Source organism: Mastomys coucha, unplaced genomic scaffold (genome assembly GCF_008632895.1).
Source record: "Mastomys coucha isolate ucsf_1 unplaced genomic scaffold, UCSF_Mcou_1 pScaffold16, whole genome shotgun sequence".
NCBI lineage: Eukaryota > Metazoa > Chordata > Mammalia > Rodentia > Muridae > Mastomys > Mastomys coucha.
Window position 1 is genome coordinate 93,092,256 of NW_022196898.1, and position 9,498 is coordinate 93,101,753.

The 9,498-nt window shown below is 44.3% G+C and overlaps 1 long non-coding RNA gene across 1 annotated transcript; it reads left to right on the forward strand.

Annotated features, from left to right (window-relative positions):
- Positions 1 to 4,042: 4,042 nt before the first annotated feature.
- Positions 4,043 to 6,591, forward strand: LOC116094379. Its single transcript, XR_004120073.1, has 2 exons — positions 4,043 to 4,517; positions 4,932 to 6,591. It is a non-coding gene; the product is annotated as an uncharacterized LOC116094379 (long non-coding RNA).
- Positions 6,592 to 9,498: the final 2,907 nt, after the last annotated feature.

Below are 9,498 nucleotides of genomic sequence, written 5' to 3' on the forward strand. Positions count from 1 at the left end.
GAGTGTGGCGAGGACAGAGAGAAGGATGATGGGACTCCCAGGCAGTGGCTTCCTTCGGGAAGAAGCATTCGAAGACATCCGAAAGACGCCTGAGACCAACTGTTGACGTGTGCCACTTTGCCTCTACCTAGCTATAAATAATAAAGTTCAATTTGTGAGTTAGATACAGCGAGAAATTAACCACAGTAATAAAACACGACAATGATGATAATATGCTGCAATAAAAATTATTTAAAGTTTTAGAAAAAAGTAGAGTGGTGAAGCACTCACTACCTTCTTAGCGCTGTGGGTGCCGGAGTGCCTGGGGACATCCCAGGACGTGGGGAGGACTCAGCGCTGTGGGTGCCGGAGTGCCTGGAGACATCCCAGGACGTGGGGGAGGACTCTCAAGCTGTGTCCTGCAGACAGAGGCTGGGAACACCACATTTGCCATAAAGGAACCAAAAAGGGTTCAGAGACACGGATTAGTAGTATCCAGTGGTCTGGTGTTCCGATGATCCTCACCCAGACCCCATTTCCCAAATGTCTAATACTTTAACACCAACCTGGCCCTGCTTGTTTGCAATCGCCTTCTACTTTGAGACCAGTGAACACCACGGTAACACTCGGAAGCAATTAGTGATGTAAGCGCAGGTCCTGGTAATACTAGCACTCACCTAATTTGTGTAATCTAATTAAGCAATTAATCTCCTTCTGGCGTCTGTTTAAAAGAAAAACAGGAGGGAAGAAAATAGCCTCAGATTTTTAACTCTTTAAGCTTTCCAGCTACTGTGCCTGGGCCAGAGATCTTTGAAAGGCAAAGAGTAAAATAAAGGAAAATGAAAATCACATCTAATCTTTCAAAAAGGCAATAAAAATGTAATTTCTTTTAAAGAACATATTGGCTGGAAAATATTTATATTTCTTATAATTAATCACTATAAAGCAGTATAAGATAGTATAGAATTATATAAAGTTCTGAAGACTGCCTTTGAAATATTCAAAGCCTTTTGTCACCAGCTAGTATTCAATAATATTATCTGACAATGCCTAGCTTCTTCCCTGGTCTTCAGCTTATCAGTCAATGAGCATTTCTGATGAAAATCAAAGCAATATTGCAATGTGATAGACAGTATTATTGAGCTCTACATGCAAGAAATAAGTCATAGTACAAAGAATAAAGCAGCCGACAAGATCCCAAGATGAATTCAAACATCAGAAAGAGTTCTTAGTAAAAAGCAATGTAGTCACAAAATCTCTCTCCTTCCTCCCTAAAGAGACAGGCCATGCTTTTCTTTCTTTTTGTCTGTTTTTCTTTATTTCCATACTTTTAAATGGTTATTTTATTTACTTACATTTCAAATGCTATCCTCCTTTCCAGTTTCCCCTCCACAAACCCCTTATCACCCCACCTCACCCCACCTCACCCCACCTTCTGCCTCTAGAGGGTGCTTCCCGGCTTGCCCACCTGCTCCTGCCTTCCCCTACACTGGAGCATCAAACCTCCACAGAACCAAGGACCTCCCCTCCCACTGATATCAGATAAGGCCATCCTTTGCTACATACGCAGATGGAGCCATGGGTCCCTCCATGTGTACTCTTTGGTTGGTGGTTTAGTCCTTGGGAGCTCTGGGAGGTCAGGTTGGTTGATATTGTTGTTCCTCCTATGGGTTCCAAACCCCTTGAGCTACTTCAATCCTACTCCTAACTTGTGCATTGGGGTCCCTGTGCTTAGTCCAATGTTTGGCTGCATGAATCCGTATCTGTATTGGTCAGGCACTGGCAGAGCCTTTCTGAGGACAGATATACCAGGCTCCCGTCAGCAAGCTCTTCTTGGCATCAGCAATAGTGTTTGGGTTTGGTGTCTGCAGATAGGATGGATCCCCAGGTGGGGCAGTCTCTGGATGGCCTTTCCTTCAGTCTCTGCTCCACTCTTTGGCCCTGCACTTCCTTTTGACCGGAGGAATTCTGAGTTATTATAATTTGAGATGCATAAATGGCCCCATCGCTCAACCTGGGGCCGTGGCTATCCACTGGATATGGTCTCTATAGGTTCTGTCTTGCTCTTGTTAGGTATTTTGACTAATGTCCTCTCTTTTGGGTCCTGGAACTTCTTGGGTCTCTGGCATCTGGGACTTTCTAGTGGCTACCCCCAGCTGCCCTCCCTCACTGCTGCACACCTCCTTTCAAATCCCTGACCCTCTGTACTTCTCCTCCATCTCCTCCCTATCTGAACTGGCCCCATTTTCCCTCCTCCTCCTCTCTCCTTCCCAAATGCATCCCACCCTCTACCTCCCGAGATTATTATCTTTCCCCCTACTGAGTAGGACTGTAGCATCCACACTTTGGTATGATCTTCTTTCTTCTTAGGTTTCAAATGGTCTGTGAGTTTTATCATGGGTATTCCAATCTTTTTTTTTTTTTTTTTTTTTTTTTTTTTTTTTTTTTTTGCTAATATCCACTTATCAGTGAGTACATACTATGCATGTTCTTTTGTGACTGAGTTACCTCACTCAGGGTGATATTTTCAAGTTCCATCCATTTGCCTAAGAATTTCATGAATTCATTGTTTTTAATAGCTGAGTAGTACTCCATTGTGTAGATGTACCACATTTTCTGAATCCATTCCTCTGTTGAGGGACATCCAGTTCTTTCCAGCTTCTGGCTATTATAAATAAGGCTGCTATGAACATAATGGAGCATGTACCCATGTTAAATTTTTTCTTAGTGTCTATTTTTATTATTTATATGAGTGTGTATGTGTGGGTCCATAATATGAGTGAAGTACCTGTGGAGGTCAGAAAAGGACATTGAAGCCCCAGGGCAGGAGCTGCAGGGCTCCTGAGAGCTTTGTGAGGATTGTGAGCTGCATGACCTGGGTAAAGGAACTGAACTTTGGTCCGCTGTAAGAGCAATATGCTCTTAGGCTCCAAGCCACCCCTCCAGTCCCCGTTCCATGTTCTTTAGCGGGAACTCATTAGTTTCTATCAAAAGTGAAATTCTCACTTCTATATAATATTCTTAGGCACTTTTCATCTAGAATGGTATATATAGCATAGTGTTCCTCCAGAGAAATACTTTCCTGTATTTCCAAGGCAACTTTCTTTTCCTTAAAAAATACTTTGAAACATTCTTTCATTAAAGGCCTTTCTAATATTTTTTTTCACTCTGAGCTGTTAGATGGCATTGCTAATTAATTTTTTCAATTACAGAAATAAAGTAAAAATAACCTAAGAAATGAAGGGATTTAAAGCTCATACCCTATAGGATAGCATAAAATATTTCCACATGCTGAATGAGAGAGACCCTACACAGCCTTTTCAGTTTTGCATATGCTAGCTTGTCGGTTGTGATATTTAAATAAATTCTCTGAAAAATATACTACATAGCTACATATGTATCTGCTTAAATTGCTATTTCTCTTTAGTGTTCACATAAAAATTAGCACATGCACACATTGTACAGCTAGTAGTCCAATGAGAAGGCACTTGGCTACCTCCGTAACTCTTATGCCACTATTGAGCCAGTAGGCCTGGGTTTCCAGCATGTTTTCAAACAAGATAAACAACATCTCTGGCATTCTGGATACAGCGCAGAACTCTTCCGTTATGTCGTTAAGTTTTTGCTCACATGCTCTTTCATTTTGGCGTGCTGTCCCCACACTGAGCAAATACCTCCGCCTCCAGGAAACTTTCCTTGATTCTTTCAGACATATAGGATTTCCATTATCATATATGCTCATGCTATATAGTTCTTTACAGCATATGGTTTGTGACTGTTTGTTGATATAATTGACTAATCCCCAATAGACCACACTAGCACCTGAGCTCTTCAGTAAGTAACACTAATTATATAAATTAATCTGTAAGTATGGGCCCTGATTTTAATTTACAAAGAATTAGTAAAACCTCAGAAAATCAAAGGGAATTTTTCTAAAAATAACGTTTAACTCCTATGTCAGAATAATAACAGAACTTGATAAATGAGTGTGACAGATTAGTGGTACATGGTTTGTCCATCAAGTATCTGTTTGTCTCCCTTTGAATCTGTCCAGTACTGGGCTTGGTGGATCACACGCTGGGTCTGGGTTAAGTCCACAAAGAACTCTTACTGGCCGGAGACCTTCCACTTCTCACCTTCAGGAAGCCAACTGCCCAGTAAGAAGTAAGACTACATCCTGAGCCAAGCCCACGTCACATGCAGAGGCCCTCGAGGAAGGGACGCTGTTCAAGCTAGGCCCAGGAATCCTGGGCGCAGCAATGGGAGTAAGCCAAGCAGCCAGGAAAATGGCTTTTCCCCTCTCACTGCCCAAAGGAACTCCGTGTGAGTCAAAGAAGAAGTGCCCGGACCTGTCCTTCCTGAGTCACACTTCAGGCACTGGATGTAACGGCTGTGGGAAGCCACTCAGCTTAAAGGACTGTCAGTTATGAAGCAACGGGCAACTGGAACAAAGATGGGAGAAACGGGTGGGCCAGGAGGAGCAGCGGAGCGCGGTGATGGAAGTGGGAAGTGGATGAGGGGTACTGCCATCCGGAGAGGTATACCAAGAAATGAACGTGTTTCCAGCACTGAGCAAAGGGCCTGAGAAAGAGCAGTGAGGTTGGCTGGCTCCGGTGTTACGAGCAGCTGTTCGGACGCTTCCCAGGTTTTCTCTCCTCTCCTCCACCATATTTCTCTATTTCACCACAGAAGTGACCAAGCTGTTGTGAGCGCTTACTGTATGCACACTTTACCTGGATTAGTGCATAGAACTGCACAGGATAGCGAGGCATCCTCTTCATTTGGGGAACTCTGTGGTAAAGTCAGTTCACCACGACTGCCAGATAGGAAGATGCTGAAGCTAGCATTTAAACGGAGGGCTGTCTTAACTGGTGGAAGAGAAAGGGAAAGCGCCTTAACTTCATTGGCCTCCCACAGTAGCAACAGTGAGAGCCACCATTTCTGTTTTCCAGGTGAGGCCTTGAGGCCGGGAAAGCTGAGCAAATGTGTGTCACCACACAGCTGCCACAGGCCCGGACTTTAAATCCAGACTGGGCACTCTCCACCACCACAGATAACAGCCATCCGGAGCAATAGAGTCACCGACTTTTGGAACAGGAAGGGGTCCTTATCTCATAAAAACTCAAGTCTTTCGAAGCTGGGCCAATTAGAGGATGAGAAGGAAATTCTATATCTGGGTCTGCTAAGCCATGCTCTAAATACTGGATGGAGGACCTAGCAATAAGAATACTTGCCTGTGTGCCAAGAGCTCCTGGACTGATGCAGCACCACCTTGGAACAGAAGTAAAACCAGAGATCTAGTTACACCATCCCACTTGGGGGGTCTGGGGAAGGCAAGCCCTTTATTGATTGGTGTCTTTTTTTAAAAGCAACCTGTATTATCTGTATAAAACAATGTGATAGACACTTTCCTGGAAACAGAACACAAGAGTAGAATCCTAAGTAAAAGGCCAAATGCAGAGAATAAACAGAAGCCAGACTGGTGAATGGATGGGGAGTTTCCACGACCAAGAAAACTCTCATAAGGACAACATTTCATTGGGGCTGGCTTACAGGTTCAGAGATTCAGTCCATTATCATCAAGGCAGGAGCATCATGGCAGCATCCAGGCAGGCATGGTGTGGGAGGAGTGGAATCTTGTTCCGATGGCAAACAGAAGACGGGCTCCCACAGGGCTAGGAGGAAGGTCTCAAAGCCCACTCCCACAGCGACACACTTCCTCTAACAAGGCCACACCTCCTAAGAGTGCCACTCCCTGGGCCAAGCACACTGGGAGACATGAAAAGATAGAGTGTGGCTCATTACATTTCAGTTTGGAAAAATCCATTTGGCATTAAGACTGCTATTTGCAATAATCCAGGGAGTTAACAGCTTAGAGCTAGGTGGTGCCTGTGTGGAGAGAGGTATGGGTAAATTTTTTTAAGGGGGTAATTCTGTCAGAACATGTGAATGAAGCAATGTGGAGACCAAGAGCAAGAAGAAGTGGAACAATTAGATCAGCAGCAGCTTGCGAAGTGACAGAAGTGAAGATCTGGGTATTGTTGACATCAGGGGGATTTTGAAGGCATGGGTCTATATTAGCGCACCCAAACCCACCTGACAAGACATATAAAGAAGAAGAGCAATGGGCCAGAAGCAAACACAGACAGACAGACAGAAGAAAATAAGCCAAAGGAAAGCCCTGCCCCCGAGGTGCAGCTTTCCCACAGCAGGTACATACCAGTTCCACAATAAACTGCTCTCCATCCATACGAGAGCAGACACAGTGATCCTCTGGGATTGTCAATCTGACATTTCCCTGTCTGTGTGAGGAAACTGAACCACTTTACAGGTAGCCATGTGTGGAAGCACATATAAAGAAGTATATAACCATCTTAATTGCAGAGAAATATTTTTCTTCATTCACACACACACACACACACACACACACACACACTTTCATTACCTCTCATCTTAACTGCAGAGAAATGTTTTTCTTCATACACACACACACACACACACACACACACACATGCGCGCACGCACAATTTCATTACCTCTCAAGTGTGAAGTCCTTTAAGCTATTTCTTCTCTTTGTAAACACTTAAGTATGAAATTTCCCTTAAAAATACTCCTGAAAGCATAATGTCACAAAAAAGCTCTGAAAAACTGAATATACAGTAGCGGGGAGCCATGCCTACCTCAGTGGGCGACCATCTCCTTAGGGATAATGTCACAGATTGCTAAAATTCAACACATTTAAATGACCCTGTGTATATTTTAGGTTTTTTTTTTTCCTCAGTAGCCTCTAATGTACTTTTCCAGTGTGGTTATGACTCCAGCATGGATGGGTATTACACTAGATGGATAAGCAGAGATTGGGCACATGGTCTACGCATGAGGAGGTCGGAGTGAAGAAGGCCACGCTTTGGAGAGAGTATACTATGGAGTCTACTCTATTCATCCTGTGGGTTGTAGGCTTTGTCGTACGAAAGGACTTGGGCATTTTTAATGTAAACATGGGCATTTAACACAATGGGCAATGAATACCTCGGTATTGATCACAGTGTACGGCATAAGAACACGAGGCTATTAGTCTCGTCCATCTAGTCACCTTTGGCCTCATGGTAACTGTGATTTCCATTTGCTATGCAGACTCAAGCAGTGTTCCTTGTTAAAAGGAACACTTAGCACGCTTAGCTGAGAACAGGAAAGAGACTGCTCAATGTTTTCAGAGGTATTGGGCAGAGTGAAGAGAGCGAAGGCCATTGAGGCACCCGGGGCTAGCCAAAAAACAGGAAAGTATATCTGTAGAAAAAAACAAACCAAACAAACCGTTGAAAGAATAGTGAAAGGGTGAGAGGAGGGTGATGGAACCCATATTGCAACCTCTCTCTCTTCTCTCCTCCTATCTCCCCTGTAAGATTGTCCCCTAAGCTAAGCTCAATAAAAATGGAATTCTAGGTGACACACTCCATGTCCTCTGGGGACATAGTGAGACAGGAAATAACAAAGCACGATTCTTGACCTTGTAGAGGTGACAAAATGTAACTGGAATTGGGATCTAACTCAAGTATGTCAGTACCTGAAATTCATGCTCAGGTGGGGTGGGTGTGTGTGTCTCTCAACCCCACACACTACTACTGCTTAGCAAACACTTGCTCAGTGAAATAAATCCCATGTGCTTTTAGAAACCAAGACCAGAGATGTGTCCTGACGTAGAACCTATTCTCTGGCACCATCATGTTCCTGTCTGAGTAAACATCACTCATTCCTTTAGAGGAAATCTTTACCATTGGGCTTCGTCACAGTTAACCTTTCTGTAAACGTCTCTGTGTTGAAATCCTCAGGGTTTGACCAGGCTAAAGACTCATGGTGCTTTCTAGATCTGTGTTCCTAGCACTCATGATGGACATGGACATCTCTGAGTCTTCTATCTCTTTTAAGATTCCCAGTTCCATCCCAAAAGACCCTCACCCCAGCGATAGCATACCTTGTATCTGCTAAAAATTAAGGAAGGAGTAAAGTAGGAAATTCTGCTTTAATCCTGAAGTATTTTATGTCCAAATTGATTTCAAATGCAGAAAATATTGTCAATGGAGAAATAAAATCTGCCTCTGTCTTCAATATTCAGTCAGAAAGCTAGAACCAACTCCAGGTCTGTCAAATAGAATTGGCCTCTGCCAATTCTCCACCCTCCATTCTGGTCACTTCCTCATCCTTTCTTTTACTTTACCCATGTGCTCTGTTTCCTGGAACCAGCTCTAGGCATGCCAAAATTTAAATATGAAACTAATTACAAATATTTTTATATGTCTGAAGGGCCAAATGAGGCAACTGGACAATACCCTGCACTTTATTATTCACAGCTACACACCCAGCCCCTACCACAGTCTCTGGCAGGGCAATGGTCCAGCAAATACACATCGGATCTGATTACATTTACGGTGAGATTGTGGCCATCAGTCTAAGGCCTCTATTGTTGGAAAAAACTACATCCATGTGATTGGTAAGTTGGTGGATGTGCAGGTGCCGTTTGGCCTTTGATAAGAAGTATATTTGAAGTTTTCTGTTTCGCATCTGTCATGAGGAGGATCACTCAGCCATCCAAGCATGAAGACTGAATGAATCCCTAGAACCCACGTCAAAAACCAGTCATGGTGACCCATGCTGGGAAGTGCTAAGAAGGCTGACTCCTAAGGCTCACAGGCTGTCTAGCCTCACCTACTTGGTGAGCTGCAGGCTCTTGTGGATGGGCCTGATGCTGTTCTTGTGAACCAATCACCCAATGAATAAAGGAGCCAATCACTGTGCATGTGGGAGGGACTTCCGGGTTGGAGAGGGGAAGAGAGGAGGCAGGAGAGAGTTAGACTTTTTGGACAGGGATGGCGTGATGACAAGATGTAATTAGAAGCGTCTCCCAGTTTCAATGGTGGATCCGTCAGGATTCGCCACTGGAGGATTTAGATTTAATAAGGCTTACAAGTTAGGATATTTTGTTGTACCCAGCGACTGAATTACCTTTGTTTTCTGAACTAAGTTTGTGTTGCGTTTTCCTTCACTCTGCGGTTCGTTTGGGTTCAAGAGAGAAAGGTATGGCAGCATAGTGTGGCTTTGCTTGAGGTGCACCACAAAGGTCGTAGGGGTTTGAAGCTTGGGACTGGCATGGTAGCGACCCACCAGTAGGAACTTAGCGAGTTGGGTAGATGTGGTAGGCCTTTGCTGGCCGGCCACAATAACGACCAAACACCGAGACTTGTTCTCTCGACGGTTTACTCAGGAAATTTTTCTTTTTGTGTTAACAGCTCTTTTAGGTTCCTAAGTGTTATGGCTCTTTTAGGTATTACGGCTCTTCCCGCCTCCCAGGCGCCGCCCGCCTCCGTGGAATCGCGCTTCTTGCTTCTAGGTGCTGCGGCTCTTCCCGCTTCTGCAGAATGGGCTGCAGCGGCTCTTTCTCTCGATAGTCGGCAGAGTGGCATGGAATCGCCCTGACTGCCTGGAGAGCGCCCCTTTTTATACCCGTGCCCAAGCTCTTGTGGT